This window comes from Mauremys mutica, chromosome 12 (assembly GCF_020497125.1).
Source record: "Mauremys mutica isolate MM-2020 ecotype Southern chromosome 12, ASM2049712v1, whole genome shotgun sequence".
NCBI classification, from domain to species: Eukaryota; Metazoa; Chordata; order Testudines; family Geoemydidae; genus Mauremys; species Mauremys mutica.
Genome location: NC_059083.1, coordinates 11015232 through 11034645, shown reverse-complemented (window position 1 = coordinate 11034645; position 19414 = coordinate 11015232).

Below are 19414 nucleotides of genomic sequence, written 5' to 3'. Positions count from 1 at the left end.
AGGGATGGAGATGTGGGCAGGGGCAGGGCTGTGCAGCACCGTCAAGTGAGAACGAGCAGCATGATCCGCTCCTGCCTTGAATCTTGTAGAGTCAGTTACCCAATGGGTGGAGAGACTGATGGATTTACAAAGATAAATTCAATGAGCGAGAGAGAGAGAGAGAGAGAGAGAGCACCTGGCCTTGGGGTTACAGCACCGGGCTGGGACTCGGCAGATGTGGGCTCAGCTCCCAGCTCTGCCCCAGACTCCCTGGGTGACCGTGGGCAAGTCACAGCCGTCGAGCTCAAACTTTGCACGTGCGCACAAGGGATCTGCTCTGGCTAGAGAACCTGTGTGGGAAACGCCCAGTGCAAAGCAGCCTCTCTGGAGCAGATGGAGTTGATGATGGGAAGCAGTTTGTTAGTGGCTTAGCGAGGGGGTCACCACGAGGCGTGTCTGGCTCACAGGCTGCCTGCTGGGCCACGTGTCTTTACTTCCTGTGTGGTGTCCCGCTCACACATAGAAACTGCAGGTTGTGCCTGAGTCCAGTTACTCGGTGTATTATATTTGCAGCCCAGAGTGAGGAAGCTGATTTAATCACAGCCAGCTGCTGTGTGGAGACTTTGATTCTTCTGGCACCAAGCAGGAACAAGGAAAGTGAGGCTGGGCTCTGAGCACAGAGCATCCAACCATTTAAAGAGGCAGAATCAGGACTGGCCTTTGAGCAAATGATGTACCAGCGAGAAGCATCTGTGGCGCCCCCGCCCCTCCATTTGTTAAACATTTCATTATCCTATTGTTTTATTGCATTTGTAGCCCGTTTCATGACTTTCATGCGCCATTTGCATGTATGAGATCAGTGGCGGATTAGCCACTGGGCTCCCGGGGTCCATGGTGAGGGGCTCCGGCCAACTGGGGGCCCCTGGAGCCCTGGCCACCGGATGGGCAGGGTGGAGGAAGCCCCCTCGCCCCGACCCCACTCCCCAGCAGCAGTGCCAGGCAGGATGGGCAGGGGAACCCCCCCCCAGCGGCTCCCAACCCCGTCCCCAGCAGAAGCCACAGGCGGTGGAAGTCCCCGTCCCCCCCCAGACACCGCTCTCCAGCAGAAGCGCCAGGTGGGAGGGGCGAAAGAAGCCTACGCTGACAGGAGAAGCGCTCCCATTGGCTCAGGTAGAGTCTCCACTACATGCTCCAGCAGCCCAGTATTACACCTGTCTAGAGAGAACAAATCCCAGGGGGTGAAAGCAGAGGCTGTTTCCCCACCATGCCAGTGGCTGCTGACAGGCAGGGCAGGGGGCCCAGCTAGGGCCACGTATTCCAGAGATTGTGGTACCCAAAACTGCAGCCAGATTGCCAAGGAGCTCAGCTCCCACCGAGAACAAGGGGCTGGAGGGGAGGGAGGATTCCTAGAGATAAAGGGACCAGAAGGACCATTAGATCATCGAGTCTGACCCAGGTCCGGCTCTACCGTTTTTGCCGCCCCAAGGAAAAAAAAAAGCCGCCCGGACTGTGCCGCCCCAGGAATGGCCGGAATGCCGCCCCTTAGCATGTGCCGCCCCAGGCACGTGCTTCCTCCACTGGTGCCTGGAGCCGGCCCTGGTCTGACTTCCTGTCTAACCCAGGCCAGAAAATTCCCTCCTGATGCCCCAGTGTTGAGCCCAATAGCTTCTATTGAGTTTCCATTGTCCTCAATGGGAGCTGAGCTCTTTTGACGACCTGACCCTGACTGTGGGTTCTAGCCCGTCTGAAAGCCCAGGCCTTAGTGCAGAACCAAGTGACCTGAAGTTACACAGCTACCCTCCCCGCTCTCCCCTCCCCAGCTCCAGGCTGTTTGTGTTTCAAAGGTTCCTGGCCTGCCCAGTGTTCTGGGAGCTGGTGGTAGCTCTGGTGTCACTCTGCTTTCAGGTCAGTTGAAATAGATTTTTAACCACATGCTGCTCTTTCAAAACTCCACAGGACAGATCAGGCTCTTAGCTGAGAGACGGCTCAGCCCTGTGCTAGGGAAAGCCCAGCTGTGGCTTCCACCCTCCCTGAACTGAGCTCCGCCTGCGTTCCCTGGGCTGTTGAAGGAGGGGCTGGATCTCTGCGTTTCTCCACTGAACTGAGCAGCTCTGGAAACCTTTCACATGGGAACTGGGGGAGATTCAGCCCCAGAGACACCCAGAGGAATGAGGCATGAGGGAGATATTTGAGGCTGGAGAAGATCATGGGGTGTTGGGAGAGGGCAGAAACTCAGCTCATGGACACCCAGGGAGTGGGAGCCCGTACGGCAGCCCAGTCCCAGCTCCTGGAGAGCCCAGATCAGGGCCAGGAGCTTGAATGGGATTTTGGATTCAATGTGGAGCCAGGGATTTGGGCAGCCAGGCTGACGGCCTCCCTTTGATCTGGGTTACCCCATCCCAGACTGGCTGGAGTTTTCCAAGGCTTTTGTGTATATTCCCAGAGATGGGGTGTTGTAAGAATCTCAGCTGTCCTGCCCCCCCACACACACACCCTTGCCCCTCCACTGCCTGGATCTTCCCTGGACCCCAAAGAGAAGAGTCTCGGTCCCTGCTTGAATCCCAACTGGGCAGATAGCGGAGTGACCGAAACCCCATAGCACGGATCAGCTGGGCGTGAGCTGCTGCTCTAGGCAGAGACTTTGCAAGTTAAGCTCAGAGCCTGTGAACAGCTCACACCAGCAGCCCAGCGTCTCAGTGCTCAACACTCGCGCGTTCCCCTCCTCAGCCTCCTTCTCAGTTTGGCCAAGAGCCTTTCACTGCTGCCTTTCTGCACAGAGCCGCAGAGTCTCGCCCTTCCCCGCATTCCCCGACACAGACCTGCAGAGCTCTCCTCCCTGCTCCTCCTCGCCTCCCTCTGCCCATGCGCCCTGCCCCCCCCCTCCTGGGGTACCTCACACCCTGCAGGACCAGCCCGCTGCGCAGAAGGATTAGCTGGGGGAGCTCTGTGCTGGGACACTGGCTGGGAAGAGAGTGGGGTGATGCTGGGGATCAGGCAGGTGCTCCCTCTGCAGAGTGTGTGAGGTTGCTGCTTCCCCTCAATGCAGGAGCCTCCCCCTAAACCCAGCAGTGGAGAAGGCTCCCACCCCCCAGCAGTGACACCCCATCTCACCCTAAACAACCAAAACATGACAGAGGAAAAACACAATTTTTAAAAATCATGCCTCCCCTCCCCCGTCAATCCATCTCCCAGGCAGAGTTTTGACTCCAATACGGGAGAAGAGCCAGAGACTCAGTGAAGTCCACAAGGACTTTGCGGTTGCGGCTGATAATCAGGGCCGGCTCCAGAGCCCAGAGCGCCAAGCAGGTGCGTGGGGCGGCGTTGTCGGGGCAGGGCGGCATTTGGCTCCGGCGGACCTTCCGCAGTCATGCCTGGGACGAGCGGACCTCCCGCAGGCATGACTGCGGCGGGTGCGCTGGTCCCACAGCTCGGAGGGAGCTCCCGCAGCCATGCCTGCGGATGCTCCGCCGGAGCCGTGGGACCACCACACCCGCTGCAGACACTTCTGCCCCCGCCGCGGGACCGGGGAAGGGCGGCGCAGCGCGGCGCCCTGCTTGGGGCGCCGTATTTTATAGAGCCGCCCCTGCTGATTATACAGGAAAGGTGCCCAGATTCTACCATCGTTGCTGGAACAATGTGTCCGGGGGCGGTGCTGAGAGCCATTGAACAAAACTGCAAACCCTGCATATGATGGAAACTACTGCAAGCCAGGGGGGCGGCAGCACCCCCAGCACCTCTTCTTCCAGAACCTATGGACTAGACAACCCCTTAAGGTCCCTGCCAACCCTACATTGCCAGGAACAGGATTCTATGAATAAGAAAGAGCACCCCTAGTTCCAGCACCTATGTGGAGCATGAAACCCTAAGATAAATGGGTACGCGGCTCACTTTGCTGCAGCCACCCTGAGACCCAGCACGCTCTGACATCAGACACCCATGAATTCCCTCTGCTCCTCTCTCTGGTACAGAAACAGCCGAGCCTGCGTTCTGCACCCCCAGCTGGGCGACTTAGTTGAGATGAAGGGGAACAGGAGACAAAGCAAAATCCGCTGTGAGTTCTCCCTGAGCAACGAGCGAGTCCTCTCTGCACCAGCAGGAGCTCCAGGCAGGGCCGGCTCTAGGCACCAGCGCGCCAAGCATGTGCTTGGGGGGGCGGCACTTTCCAAGGGGCGGTGCTCCCGCCCTCCCCCCACACTTTTTTTTTTTTTTGCTTGGGGCGCAAAGAGCGGCCCTGAACCAAGATGTTCCCTGTTGGCTGAGGCTTCCAGGCAGAGCTGGAACTGACACTGCAGTTCTGGCTGCAGTCGCTAGATGGCGTCACGGCAGCCTGAGTTGCCCAGGCTGGGCTGCAGTTCCGGCTGCCCTGCCAAGCAGCATCTCCTGGAGCTGGGCCCGGGCTGCGGAGGCGAGAGAGGAGGGGCCCAGGATGCAGGGAGGGGGGAGGGGTCCTGCTGCTCTGTACCGAGTCTCCCTAGGGCAGGCGGCGTTTCCCCGCGGCAGTGGGCTGTGCAGGGAGCCGCCGGGCTGGGCAGGGGGCGCGGATCCCGGCTCACGCTGACAGGGCCAGTGGCTGGGCAGCCTGAGCTGCCAGGGAGCTGCCCCCTCCTGCCCCCGGACCCAGCCCGCTGCGCACCTCCCCCACCTCAGCCCCGCGCTGCCTGCCCTGGGTGGCAAGTGGGGGATACTGCCCCACCAGGGGACCCCCGCGGCTCGGGCACCTGGGGGTCAGTGTCTGTCCTCTCGGCTCTGCCTGCAGGGGGCTGGGGAAGCAGCTGTCAGCGCCTGCCCCTCTCAGCCCTTGCACCCCCCATCCCGCTCCCAGCCCCTCCATGTGCACCTCCCCCCATCACTCCTTCGCCCCACCCCTTCCCCATGTACTCTCCCTTCCCCTGCACCTCTCCCCTTGTACCCACCCCCAGCCCTCTCCTCCCGCACCTCCCCCTTCCCCTGCCCCTCTTCTCCCGCAACCCTCCCGATACCCCCTCTCCTCCTCCGCGAGTACATCACACCCTGCTTCTCTGCCAGTGTCGAGCCCCCAAGCGCCCTCACACCTGCTCCGCTGCCTGAATCCTCTTTATTAGATCCCCAGCCCTTTCCGGGTACAAGGTTTGAGGGTTAGTCCCTATGGCTTCCATGTGCATTTGGAGCACTAAAGATGGAGTTGCGGGGGTGGGGGGGTGAGATTTATACTAAAGTGAAATAAAAATAAGAAAAACGGTTTGATCCCCACTGCAAGTGTAAATGGGGATTGCTGTGGTGAACGAGGAGGTCACATTTGGGGGGGGGGAGGAGGTGTGGAGTGGGGGGGAAGAGAGAGCCCAGGACTGGGCTGGGGGGCAGCCAAAATTTGTTTTGCTTGGGGCAGCAAAAAACCTAGAGCCGGCCCTGGCTCCAGGCCTGGGGATCACTTTGGCTGCTCTGTGCACATCTACATTTCCCTTCCTCCACCCCACAAGCCAGCCACAAAAAAGCCTATTGCCAATCCCTCGGGGCACACACTGCTTGGCAGCTGGGCCCTGCCGCTTCCTGCAGTGAGGCCTGCTGCTGCCTCCCAGTCAGCTACACCGGCTCTCTTGTCAGCCATCTTCAAGGCGGGGCAGCTTTTCTCCTGTTCGCCCCCCCTTCCCCTTCCTGAGGCAGGTTTTCCCTTGTTTAGCACCCCCTGCTCTATGGGGGACACGCCTAACCAGTGCGCCTTGCTGCTGAATAAGCCCAGAAGGGCTCCTTAGTCCCCTCTCCACCAGAGTGAGGGTCTGTCCCATCACACCTCCAGGAGCTGGGAACAGAACCCAGGAGTCCTGACTCTCAGCCCAGCCCGCTCCAACCCACCAGACTCCACCCCTAACCCAGAACAGGAAATGGAACCCAGGAGTATCGAAACCAACACCCCAATAAAAGAAAAAGGTTCTCTCCATTCCAAAGAATCAAGCCCCAGACCCAGGTCAATATACACATCAGATCTTACCCACAAATCACGCTGTTGCCAATCCTTTAGAATCTAAAATCTAAAGGTTTATTCATAAAGGGGAAAAGATAGAGATGAGAGCTAGAATTGGCTAAATGGAATCAATTACATACAGTAATGGCAAAGTTCTTAGTTCAGGCTTGTAGCAGTGATGGAGTAAACTGGAGGTTCAAATCAAGTCTCTGGAGTACATCCCCCGCTGGGATGGGTCATCAGTCCCTTGTGTAGAGCTTCAGCTTGTAGCAAAGTCCCTCCAGAGGTAAGAAGCAGGATTGAAGACAAGATGGAGATGAGGCATCAGCCTTATATAGACTTTTCCAGGTGCAAGAACCTCTTTGTTCTTACTGTGGAAAATTACAGCAAAATGGAGTCTGGAGTCACATGGGCCAGTCCCTGCATACTTTGCTGAGTTACAAGGCGTATCTGCGTCCTCTCAATGGGTCAATTGTGTAGCTGATGGTCCTTAATGGGCCATCAAGCAGGCTAGGCAGAGCTAACACCAACTTGTCTGGGATGTCACCCAGAAGCAGAGCACAATACAAAATACAGACAGTATAGAGCCAATACTTATAACTTCAACTACAAAATGATACATACAGACAGACAGCATAATCATAACCAGCAACCCATAACCTGGTCTTAGACACCTTATATGACCCCGTTTACATAAGATTTGATGCCACTACAGAACCTTGGTTTCAAACCATGTTCTATATGGTCCCAGTTTATATCAATAACGTCACAGGGCTTGAGTGGACGAGAGCTGAGGAAGCGTTGTTCCATGGTCACCTGCCATATTTACTATTCTTCCTACACATCGGGATGGTTTTTTCCTGCACCCTCAATAAGGATTCTTTAAAATACAGCCAGCTCTTCTAGACTCCTTTCCCCCTCATGTTATTTTCCCAGGGGATCCTGCCCATCAGCTCCCTGGACCCATGGGAAGGAGACTCTGGAAAAATTACACTACGATTTCAACAGCTTCCACCCCACCATCAACCTCAGCCTGGACCAATCTACACGGGATGTCCACTTCCTAGACACCACGGTACAAATAAGTGATGGTCACATTAACACCACCCTATACCAAAAACCTACCGACCACTATGCCTACCTTCATGCCTCCAGCTTCCATCCAGGGCACACCACAAGATCTATTGTCTACAGCCAAGCACTGAGGTACAACCGAATCTGCTCTAACCCCTCAGACAGAGTCCAACACCTACAAAATCTCCACCAAGCATTCTCAAAACTACAGTACCCGCACAAGGAAATAAGGAAACAGATCAACAGAGCCAGACGTATACTCAGAAGCCTCCTACTGCAAGACAAACCCAAGAAAGAAACCAACAGGACTCCACTGGCCATCACATACAGTCCCCAGCTAAAACCCCTCCAACGCATCATCAGGGATCTACAACCCATCCTGGACAATGATCCCACACTTTCACAGGCCTTGGGTGGCAGGCCAGTCCTCGCCCACAGACAACCTGCCAACCTGAAGCATATTCTCACCAGTAACTGCACACCGCACCATAGTAACTCTAGCTCAGGAACCAATCCATGCAACAAACCTCGATGCCAACTCTGCCCACATATCCACACCAGCGACACCATCACAGGACCTTACCAGATCAGCCACACCATCACCGGTTCATTCACCTGCACGTCCGCCAATGTAATATACGCCATCATATGCCAGCAATGCCCCTCTGCTATGTACATCGGCCAAACTGGACAGTCTCTACGGAAAAGGATAAATGGACACAAATCAGATATTAGGAATGGCAATATACAAAAACCTGTAGGAGAACACTTCAACCTCCCTGGCCACACAATAGCAGACCTTAAGGTGGCCATCCTGCAGCAAAAAAACTTCAGGACCAGACTTCAAAGAGAAACTGCTGAGCTTCAGTTCATCTGCAAATTTGACACCATCAGCTCAGGATTAAACAAAGACTGTGAATGGATTGCCAACTACAGAACCAGTTTCTCCTCCCTTGGTTTTCACACCTCAACTGCTAGAACAGGGCCTCATCCTCCCTGATTGAACTAACCTCGTTATCTCTAGCTTGCTTCTTACTTGCATATAAATACCTGCCCCTGGAAATTTCCACTACTTGCATCTGACGAAGTGGGTATTCACCCACGAAAGCTCATGCTCCAATACGTCTGTTAGTCTATAAGGTGCCACAGGACTCTTTGCTGCTTTTACAGATCCAGACTAACACAGCTTTCCCTCTGATACTTGCCCCCCAAATGTGACTTCAGGGGAGAGCTGAAAATCCAGGCTAAACAAAAAGCCCCGGAGCATCTCCCAGAAAGAGCCCTGCCCTGCCCTGGCCAGGTTATAGCCCATGGTTTGCTAGTGGGACTCCAACCCCGTCATGTCTTCTACAGCGCTGACGCTGGACCCTCTCTGGGGCTGATTCTCCTCTTTTCTCCTTTCTGGTTGAAAGCTGATGATCTCACTGCTGCGGGGGAGTTTATGTTCCTCACATGGTATTAGGCCCTCTTTGCTCATTCAGTCATTGAACACTTTGACTGCAGTAGCCAAGATGAGATACTTGTTTTTCCAGTTGGCCTTGCTCAAAGGAGATAGAAGTTTTGGCTCGGCTCTGATGCCACATGGAAGTGTTACTGAAATATCGGGTCTGCCTAGCTGAGAGCCAATAACAGCCTGACAGGGATAAGGAAAAAATGCTTTATTCTGCAGAAGAAAGGAGAGCTCTGTAATAGATACAGAAGGCTCCCTTGATACAAGTTTTACAGATCCTTTAGACACATTTAGACAAAGACATGCCATGTTAACACTTGACTGGTAGGGGTCAAACCCCGTGCCTCTGTTATCTGGTCAGGGAAAACTGGTTTAGAGCAAGATTTCTCTGCTTTGAGGCAGAAGAGAGAAGATGGCTCAAAAGTTCAGGGTACTGTGTACGTGAGGTTTCTGCTTCCCCCTACTGGCCGCTCGTAAGCTATTCAGGGGGGCCACCAGTAACTTTCACAGAAGGGAAGTGAATTTCCCAGTTCGTACACCGCAGGCAGCTCAGGAAACTGGCAACTGTTCCGACTCCAGCTGCTGGATCCTGCTCTCCCAGCCCCCACTCCAATAGGCAGAGAGCAGAGTTTGTGCTTTCAGTCTCAGGCTACACTATGAAATTATGTCACTATAACTACGTCGCTCAGGGGTGTGGAAAATCCAGGACTTTGCTGCTGCTGATGATTATACATGAAAGATGCCCAGATACTATAGTGATGGGCTGCAGCATGAAACCGTAAGATACATGAGTACGCGGCTCACTTCTCTGCAGTCTCCCTCTGCCCCAGGCCGAGCACCTCCCTGGCCGAGCTGCACAGTCAGGCCAACCAGTGCGCTGTGTCCATGATGTACCAGACCTAGAGCGAGGTTTGGGAGCTCTGATCTCACCCATAAAGACTAGTCTGACATGGATGGGAAACAGCTGGGTTACAACTGATTGTTACACTGGGCTGTTTGCATAGAGCAGAACAGGGCAGGTTACAAATATTCTCCCCAGTGGGGCCAGGCTGCAGCTCATGGCGGTTGAAGGATAAACCAGACTCTCAGGGGCCCAGAGTCACTGCTCTGGCTGGTTCATGCCTTGGGACAGGGTTACATTTTATCTTCTCCGGATCAGGATTTGTTGCTGCTGCTGGTCCCTTTGCTACAAGAGTCTTCAGAGGTTTGCTACAGGCCGTTAGGAAATGCTGGTCTGGTTTTAGCTGGGCTTTTCAGTTTGTTCTGCACAGGGCCGGCTCCAGGGTTTTTGCCGCCCCAAGCAGTAAAAAAACCCCAAACACCTGTGATCGTGATCTGCAGCTCTACTGTCACCGAAGACCCGGATGTGCCGCCCCTCACCATTGGCCACCCCTAACAGCTGCTTGTGGGGCTGGTGCCTGGAGCCGGCCCTGAGTATAGACACTGGAGCAGCAGAACTGATGGACTCTGTTTTCCTGGGGAATTTATGGGTCTGGGCTGCCCTGTCCTGGGGGACTTTCATGTTCCTGTCCAGCTACAGTCTCTTGCAGCAATTCCCCCCCCACACACACACGATGGGGGAGCCTCCCTCCCTGACTCTCCAGATCTCCCCCGCACTCCAAGGAACCTCCCACCCAGCGTGGGTTCACACCCCCAGGAACAGTGAAGCGATAATAACCCAGTGGTAAATGAACTGCACATGGGGTGACTGCAGAGCGAGCGGCACAGCAAGGACCCGCTTCCAGCAGGGTTGGTTCAGAGCTGCTTTGTCAGAACTCTTCAGACATATTCTACAGGGTGTTAGGAAATGTGGCTGCCCTGCCCCTGCTCCATCAGTACTTGGGTTAGTTTCCTGTTTTACACAATCAGTCAGATTTGCTGGCAGTGAAAAGCATCCTTGGGTGGATTCCACATGGGGCCTTGTTGTTACAGATCTAGTCAGTCAGGGCTGGCTGAAAGCCGCAAATGACTCACTGCTCCCCCAGCAGCTGCCACTCCCAGACCCTTAGGGACAGAATCTGGGCGATTCAGTTGAGATGAAGGGGAACAAGACACAAAGCACAATCCAATGGGAGTTCTCCCTGAGGGACCAGAGAGCAAGTCCCCTCTGGTGCCCAGTAACTGGTGTTTGGCTGAGGCACGTCTCCACTCTATTTGCAATGGGCGCTGAGCTCTTTTCACACCCTGGCCCCTGTAATGGGTGCTGGGCCGGTCTGAAAATCCAGGCTGTGGTGCAGTGCGGAGAAACCAGCCTGGAAATCACCCAGCAGCAGCGACCCCAAACTCCCTGTCCCAAGGGTTTGCATTGGGAGGAACCTGCTAAGCAAGAAACTCCCTCCCCGCTGCACATCCCCGTCCCCGGGCCAGGGAGGAGGAAGGGCCCAGACCCAGGGTGTGGCCGGGTCTTGGGAAAACAGCAGCAGGGAAGCCAGGCGCCGCGGGAGAAATCCCCAGGGAGCTGCGGACCGAGCAGGCTGCAGGGGCGGGGAGCAGGGTGGGTGGGTCGTTTCCAGCCCAAGAGGAGGCGGCTCCAGTCTTGACTATAACCCGCTCCCGGCTCCGCCTTGACACATTGCCTCCAGCAGCCGTTTGTAGCTGTGAACAGAAGCACTGCAAGCCCGGGCCGGGTGAGAGCAGGGCATTGTCGGGGCAGGGCGGCATTTGGCTCCGGCGGACCTTCCGCAGTCATGCCTGCGGGAGGTGCACTGGAGCCCCGGGACGAGCGGACCTGCCGCAGAGATGACTGCGGAGGGTCCCCTCTTCCCCGGGTTCTCCGCTTGAGCTCCCGCAGGTCCCGCGGCTCGGACGGAGCTCCCGCAGGCCTGCAGATGCTCCACCGAGCCGCGGGACCACGGGACGGTCTGCAGGCACTTCTGCCCTGGCCGGACCGGAGAAGGGCGGCGCGAGCGGCGCGGCGGAATTTCTAGAGCCGCCCCTGGGTGAGACGGGACGGGACGGGACCGGACCAGGGCTCTGAGCTTCTCTGCGCTGCGCTCCGCTCCGCTCCGGGCTGGGCGGGAGGGGCCGGGCGCTCAGTTCTCCGGGCGGGGCGGGAATGTATTTGTTTGGGGGGACCAGGCTGGGGCAGGTGGATATTTTGTGGGGGCTGTAACCAGGCTGGGGGGGTTTGTTTTCGGGAGGCGAATGGGGGGGCAGGTTTGATCTTTCGGGGTGATGGGGGGCAAAGAGAGCTATGTAGAAACGGAGCATGCGCAGTGTGGCTCCTGTTGATTTCCCAGCCAAGCCAGTAGGTCAGGGGCTCTCAAACTGTGGGTCGGGACCCCTCAAGGGGTTGTGAGGTTATTACGGGGGGGGTCATGAGCTGACAGCCCCCACCGCAAAGCCCGCTTTGCCTCCAGCATTTAGAATGGTGTTAAATATAAAAGTGTTTTGAATTGTTAAGGGGGCTCATGCTCTGAGGTTTGCTATGTGAAAGGGAGTCACCAGTACAAAAGTTTAAGAGCCGCTGCAGTAGGTGGTGCCTTGGTTCTTTGCTAGACCTGCCCTGTCGCTGTGGCCTGGTGGGAGTGAAGGCGAGACCCCTTCCCCCAGTCCCTGCTGAGCTGGGTGGGAAATGACAGGGCTCCGCATGTTCTGATCGCTACAGTTTTCATCCCCTCTTGTGTTTAAAGAACAGGAGAACTTGTTGCACCTTAGAGACTAACAAATTTATTTGAGCATAAGCTTTCGTGGGCTCCAGCCCACTTCATCGGCTGCATGGAGTGGAAAATACAGTAGGAAGAGACATATACAGAGAACATGAAACAATGGGTGTTACCATACAAACAATAAGGAGAATAGGAGTACTTGTGGCACCTTAGAGACTAAGAAATTTATTTGAGCCAGGGTGAGCTATTATCAGCAGGAGAGAAAAAGAACAGTTTATAGTAGTAATAAAAATGGCCCATTTCCAGCAATTGGTAAGGAACTGTGTGTGTGTGGGGGGGGGGGGGTTGGGGTTGAGCGCGGGAAATAATTATGGGGAGATAGTTTTACTTGTATAATGGCCAATTCACTCCCAGTCTTTATTCAAGCCTAGTTTGATGGTGTCCAATTTGCAAATTAATTCCAATTCAGCAGTCTCTTGTTGGAGTCTGTTTTTGGAAGGGTTTTTTTGTTGTTGTAATATTGCGACTTTTAGGTCTGTAATGGAGTGGCCAGGGAGATTGAAGTGTTCTTCTACTGGTTTTTTGATATTATAATTCTTTATGTCTGATTTGTGTCCAGGCCAGTCCTTGCTTACAGACAACCCCCAAACCTGAATCAAATACTCACCAGCAACCACACAACAAAAACACTAACCCAGGAACCGATCCCTGCAACAACCCCCGTTGCCAACTCTGTCCACATATCTATTCAGGGGATACCATCATAGGACCTAATCACATCAGCCACACTATCAGAGGCTTGTTCACCTGCACATCTACCAATGTGATTTATGCCATCACTGCCCCTCTACCATGTACATTGGCCAAACCAGACAGTCTCTAATGTAAAAGAATAACTGGACACTAAGTTAGTATTAATAAGAGCAATGGAAAGGTTCAGCCTACCAATCTGTGCTTCTCTAAACTATTAGTAATTTGGGGAATAATATTACTTCATGATCAACACCTTAAAACAGCCCTTTCATTGCATCCAAAAACACCCCAGAACTCCTTCCAATGGATTAATTAATTTGATCCTCAGGAGATGGGTCTATCACAGGAGTGGGTGGGTGAGGTTCTGTGGCCTGCAATGGGCAGGAGGTCAGACTAGATTATCATGATGGTCCCTACTGGCCTTAAAGTCTGAGCTTTGCTTAACAACTTTCTGTTACTTCCTTTGCAGGAACATTCCTGGGGCCTATGGACAGACTCTCACTGAGCACTGACTGATCAGATAAGTATTGTCCAGTCGCTCACCTCTGCTCAAACTCTGTTCCCAGTCTTGGTTCTCTGTAGGTACCAGGGATTCTTTAGACTAAGGATCTTTCTGCTCTCTCCCCTCAGGTTCTGCTCAGAGACCAGCTCATCATTTGTCCCAGGAAATGACAGTCAGTTTCACTACTGGGGAGGATTAGGCTGCCCATCGTCTGCTGGGACATCTGATAGCTTAGGAAGGGGTCAGGAATCACAGAAACAGATGGGAATCAGGTGAGTGGCTTCCCTTCGGAATGACCCCAGGGATTCAGGCCTGGCTGCTCTGGTGAAGGTTACAAACCAGTTCGCTCTGTAGCTCCTCTGTTCTCCCGAGTTTGTTGATTTCCCAGAGCTGGGAGGGAGCAAGGCCTAGATCTTCAATGGTATTTAGGTGTTTAACCCAAAACCTGGAGGGCTGTTTCAGTTTGAGCCCAGAAGTGGGTCTGCCTAGTAGATGGAGAGGGGTCCCCCAGCTGGAAGGAGGTTCTCTGGCTGTGGGCTCCTCTCTCCATGAGTAGCTGTGAGCACGAGGTGAAGCTACAGCTGGTCATAGGGTTCAGGTGTTCTCAGCCTAGGAGGGTTGTGAACGGCTGTCAAACAGCTGCATTGGTACCTCCCTACTTGAGAGCGGGGTCCCAGCTAGACAGCAGGTCTCAAGGGCTGGGGTCCCTGGTATGGAAAAAGGTTATAAACCTGTCATGGTGATAACCCTGCATCTGTCCAAGTAATGAGAGAGCAGGAGTGAGTCTGTTTGTGAGTGGGATTGATCAGGGCCACATTATCGACTCGGACTAGGGCCCTGGCTCCTGGAGTCATGTGATTACCTCAGACTGTTTTTTTTTCATCTCAAAGGGGTGTTAACCCCAAAACCTCCTGTTGGGGAGCCCCCCCCCCCCCCATCAAGACCACTCCAGTAAAGGACTCTGCGTATGGCAGGAGGGGACGAGTGCACCATCTCCTTGCCTCTTCATTCCCCTGCATCATGGGAAGAAAGTGGTGCCCAGACCCTGGAGTGGGAATTATGGACTTTTGTGAACCCTGCAACCAAGGGGAGACACTGGGAAGAGGACTGTGGCCCAGGAAGGGCGAAGGGCTTGTGTTGTTTTGTTTGGATTCTCACTTATCCCAGAAGAGGGAGGACACTTGTTGCCATGGTGACTGTGGAGAGCTACACGGAATTTATTACCCAACTGCTGAGGGGAAACTGAAGCATGGCCAGAGTTCAACTGAGGAACAGGCTCCCCGGATGCCAGGCCAGGTAAGGGCCTCTTCCAGAACCCATTCACTGAGAACTGGTGGCTGTGGGGATTATTTTGATGCAGAGTTTTATGGTGCTTTGCAAGGTGGTGGCATCAAACTGTGATTTCATATGTGGTTGTTCAGGTTATTGTACCCACCATCCCTGTGGGATCTGTGTGCTGGCTAAGTGGTGTGACTAGCACCTGTCTGTGCTGCCCATCCTCCGCAGTATCTGAGCATCCTCCGTGTAAACCGGTGTTTTCCTTTGTCTCTGTTTCCCTCCTCGGAAGGAGAACTGCCTGTCTCACTTTACTGTTCTGTATTGACACTCTTCACTGTGGTGTCTATGCACCTCCCATGTAAAATCAATAGTTCGACCCCTAGTGGTCTTCATGGAGTCTCCTGCACTCTTCCCTTTTGAGGTAAAAACTCTGCGTGGGGTACGTTTTGGCTTTTTTTGAACTGGTTGGCTGGCTTGTTTCAGAGTTTTTTGTTCTGTTATTGGGGGGGGGTGTCAGTGTTGAGTGTCATCATTGTTACAGGGCTTCCCCCCTGCTTGTTGGGGAATCTCTGGCTGGGCACTACTGCACCTGGACCTTCCTCAGTCTCTGCTAGTGAATTGACACCTTTAGTTTCTTTGGCTTTAGTTGAAATGTAGCAGCCTGGTACAGGGAGACTCCGTGCTCCTTGTGCTGAGTTTGCTGCTGAACGTAAGAATGGCCAAACTGGGTCAGACCAACGGTCCACACAGCCCTGTATCCTGTCTTCAGACTGTGGCTGTTGCTAGATGCTTCAGAGGGAATGAACAGAACAGGGCAATTATTGAATGACCTGTCCAGTCCCAGCATCTGGCAATCAGAGGCTTAGGGACACCCAGCATGGGGCTGTGCCCCTGACCATCTTGGCTGATGGCCATTGATAGATACATTCATGGAGGATGGGTCCAACTCTTTTCTGAACCCAGTTATAGTCTTGGCCTTCACAATATCCCCTGGCAATGAGTTCCACAGGTTGACTATGTGTTGTGTGAAGCAGTTCCATAGGTTTGTTTTTAACCTGCTGCCTGTAGCGTCATTGCGTGACCCCTGGTTCTTGTATTATGCAAAGGGGTAAATAATATGTTTTCTCTAACATTCAGGATTTTATAGACCTCTGTTATATTTCTCCCCCCACCCCGAGTTGTCTCTTTCCCCCCCCCCCCAACTGAACAATCCTAGTCTTCTTAATCTCTCCTCGTATGGAAGCTGTTCCACACCCCAGTCATTTTTGTCACCCTTCTCTGTACCATTTCCAATTCTAAAATATCACTTTTGAGATGGAGCTGCCAGAATTGCATGCAGTATGGAAGGTGTGGGGGAGCCCTGGATTTGTATAGTGGCATTATGATAAGAAGACAGAAAATATCTCTTCCGTTCTTAAGTCTGTTAGCTGTTTTTGACAGCTGCTGCACAGTGTAGCTAGTTCTTTGAAAACATCTGCTTAGTGCAGGGGTATCCAACTCAAATGACCACGAGGGCCATATGAGGACTAGTGCATTGAACCAAGGGCTGCATCACTAACACCCCCCCCTTGCTGCCTCTGGCCCTATCCCCACTCCACCCCTTCCATTAGGCATCGTACCTGCCCCACGTCTTCCCACCCCAACACTGCCCCCAGGGAGTGCAGAAAGAGTGCAGGGTGTGGCAGCTGGCTCAGGACAGGGAGTGCAGGAGGGGTGTGGGATGTCACAGGGGGCTCAGGACAGGTGGTCAGGGTGTGGGATGTGGCAGGGGGCTCAGGGCAGGGGTTGGGGTGCAGGATGCGAGCTCCAGCCCAGCGCCGCTTACCTAACGCAGTCTACCCTGGCCCCCGGCTGCTCCGTTCCAGGAAGCAGCTGGAACCTGTCCCTGCAGTTGCAGCCGTGTATTTGAGACCCCTGGTTTAGTGACTCCAAGATCTTTCCTGAGCGGTAACAGCTCATTTACTCCCCTCGTCATTAGCTCTGTGTAGCTGGGATTGTTTTCCAACCTGCCTCCTTTCCCCAGCGCGCACAGACAGCGGGCGGGGGGCGGGAAGGTGGGTTCTGCACCCCGCAGTGCGGGCCCTGGCTTGTCCCCTGGGTCAGGTTCTCCCAGGTGGGAGTGAGAGCGGCACCGTCCTTCCTAGGCGTGGGATCCCCACTACTAGCGCCGATTGGCTCCGCTCTGACTTGGAGCCGATCAGAAAGGGGGTGGGAGGCTCTGGCCTCGCTTTGGGGCACGTCACTTATTTGGGCGCTGCACGCGCAGGCGGTTGTTGTTCTGCGCAGGGCTTTGGGTCTGCCCGCTTGGGTCTCAGGTGAGCGCCGGGCCGGGCCGCGCGTGTCTCCGAGCTGGGTCAGGGACGCGCTGAGTCAGCTCCAGGGACGCAGCTACCCCCAGGCACCCCCACTCCCCCCCGCTGAACCTTGGGCTCCGTCCGCTGCCTATTCCCGGAACCCGCGGTGGGGGGACGCGGCGCAGCCGGCCGGAGAGAGCGGGGCTGGGGCCGCAGGAGCTGGTTTCCCCGGGGTTGGGGGGAGCAGGGCCCAGCTGGAGGCTGAAGGGGGGGCAGTGGCTTTGCTCCCCCACATCATGGCGGCGGTGGGAGGGGCGGCGAGGCAGAGAAAAGCGGAATCCAGCGCCGCGTGGGGCGGCGGAACTTCGCAGCAATGGCGGCCCTTGGTGTGGGAGGGGAACCGCCCCGAGCTCCCCACGGAGGAACACGGGCCCGGCCCAGCGACCCCTGCGGTGGCCGCGGGGAGCTCAGCCCGGGACTAGGGGGAGAAGCAGGTGAGCGCGGGGCAGGACGTGCAGCTGTAGCCCTGGCCCCTGGGTGTGTGTAACCAGGAGCCCAAACCCTCCCCCCACCCCGCCTGGTCCCAGAGCTGTCAGTGTGGGGAGCGGGGGGTCTGCCCCCCCAACCCACGCAGAGTCCCCCCCACACCTCGCCCCCAGAGCTGTCAGTGCGTGGGGGTGGGCTGATGTCCCTCCAAGCCCTACACTGGGATAATCAATAGGTGAACCACAGGCCAATCCGGACCACCAGACACTTTTGAATGGACTGTGAAATCTTTTTATTTACTTATTATCATTACAGTTGGTGTTTTGTGGGGGGTTTTTTCGTTTTTTTTTTTTTTGTATTATTTTCTCTAGCGTCTGGATCTTTATTACACCTTGACCAGGAACTGTGGACCTTGACAAAAAATGACAGACCACCCCTGCCCTAGTCAGAGCTCCCCCGCCCCACTTCCCGAGTTGTCAGTGCAGGGGGGAAGGGAAACCCCCCAGCCCCAGGCAGATCCCCCGCACCCCTCAGAGCTGTCAGTGTTTGGGTGGGAGGGATGAAGGCAGATTGACTTAAATTAACCAGATTTTATATTTCCACTGTTAATCATGATTTAAAGCAGCAAGCAGGTACCTCCACTTAAACGGACAGTTTTCATCTAATTTGCCATTTTTACTTTTTAGTTACTTTTCCTAAAGGGAGGCTGATTCTCCAACTGATAACCACTAAAACCTGTAGATCTACATCTAAATAAAGCTTTTACAGTAAATTTGGTATTTTTTCTTAACCAGGAGGATACACTATATCTACACACATTAATTGCTTAAATAATATAGCTACATGTACAAATATTCAGATTTTCAACTTTTTAATTTTTGGGAATTTTTTTTGGTTTTGGTCAAGCTTTATTTGGATGGGACTCAGATTTCAATTAAACTTAAATTCAGCATTTTATTTTTTTTTAAATAAAAATACCTTAAATATGCTGGATACGTTAGGGGGAAAAGGGTTCTCAAAACATGTTTTGCGTTTAAAACTGATTACTTAAAGTCATGTATCCTGGCCATGAGCAGGGATCATAGCTGCTATGACGATATAAATAAATAAATAAGGTAATAAATACCTGTAGTTAGTGAATTGAACTGATTGCTTTTAGTCACCATGGGTGGGATCAGCAAAAGTACTTAGATGCCTAAATCCCAGTTTTGGCTCCGCTGCAATCCACAAAACTTCTGATAGGCCCCTAAACTCACTTGGCACTTAAGTTTATGAGACTAAAAGTTCTCTAGGTGTCTGTTTTAGCCTTTGAGGATATGCATTGTTGCCTCATGTGACTCATCTGGACGTCTCATGTGATGACCTAACCACTGGACTAGAAGTTATAAGGTGGCATCTCCTCTTTCTCTGGCTTTTGTAGTCAATAGCCTCCCTGTGGTCTGGATTTAGGTGCCTATCGCTGAGAGAGGGGTAGAGATTAGGACACACCCCACTGGTCAGCATCTCCCATTGGTTGGCTTAAGTGGCTCCCCACCTAATGTGTTGGCTCCCAATTCATTTGATAGGAGCCTGTGCGCCTAAATCAGCTTTGTGGATCACAGTGGTGTTTCTTGGATTTTCTAGCCACCTACAAGCTAGGAGCTGTGGTGCAATGCCTGAGTCCTTTGTGGCTCCCACTCCATGTTCGTTAAGACTTTCGAGCAGTGGTTCTCAACCTATGTACCATTGTGGGCCGCATCCAATACTACCTGTAGGGCCCTGAGGATGTCAGATGGGCTGCAGCCGTGTGCTGATTGGCCTGCAGGTTGAGAACCACGGCTCTAAAGCTCCCCTTCTCACACCTAGTTTTCATCCATGGATTGGAAGAGCAAAACAAGCTTTGCTGCTTTTTCAGCTCCCAATCGGTTTCTTAACTTTTGAATAAACTGAAATGAAGAGAATGGTCTCTCTGTACCTGCGCAAGAGGCTACTGCTGTCCAAAGCTGCTTTAACAAACTGTCACCGGTGCGTAGCTAGTGACTGGCACCAGTTCAGTGGACTGACTTCCTTCAA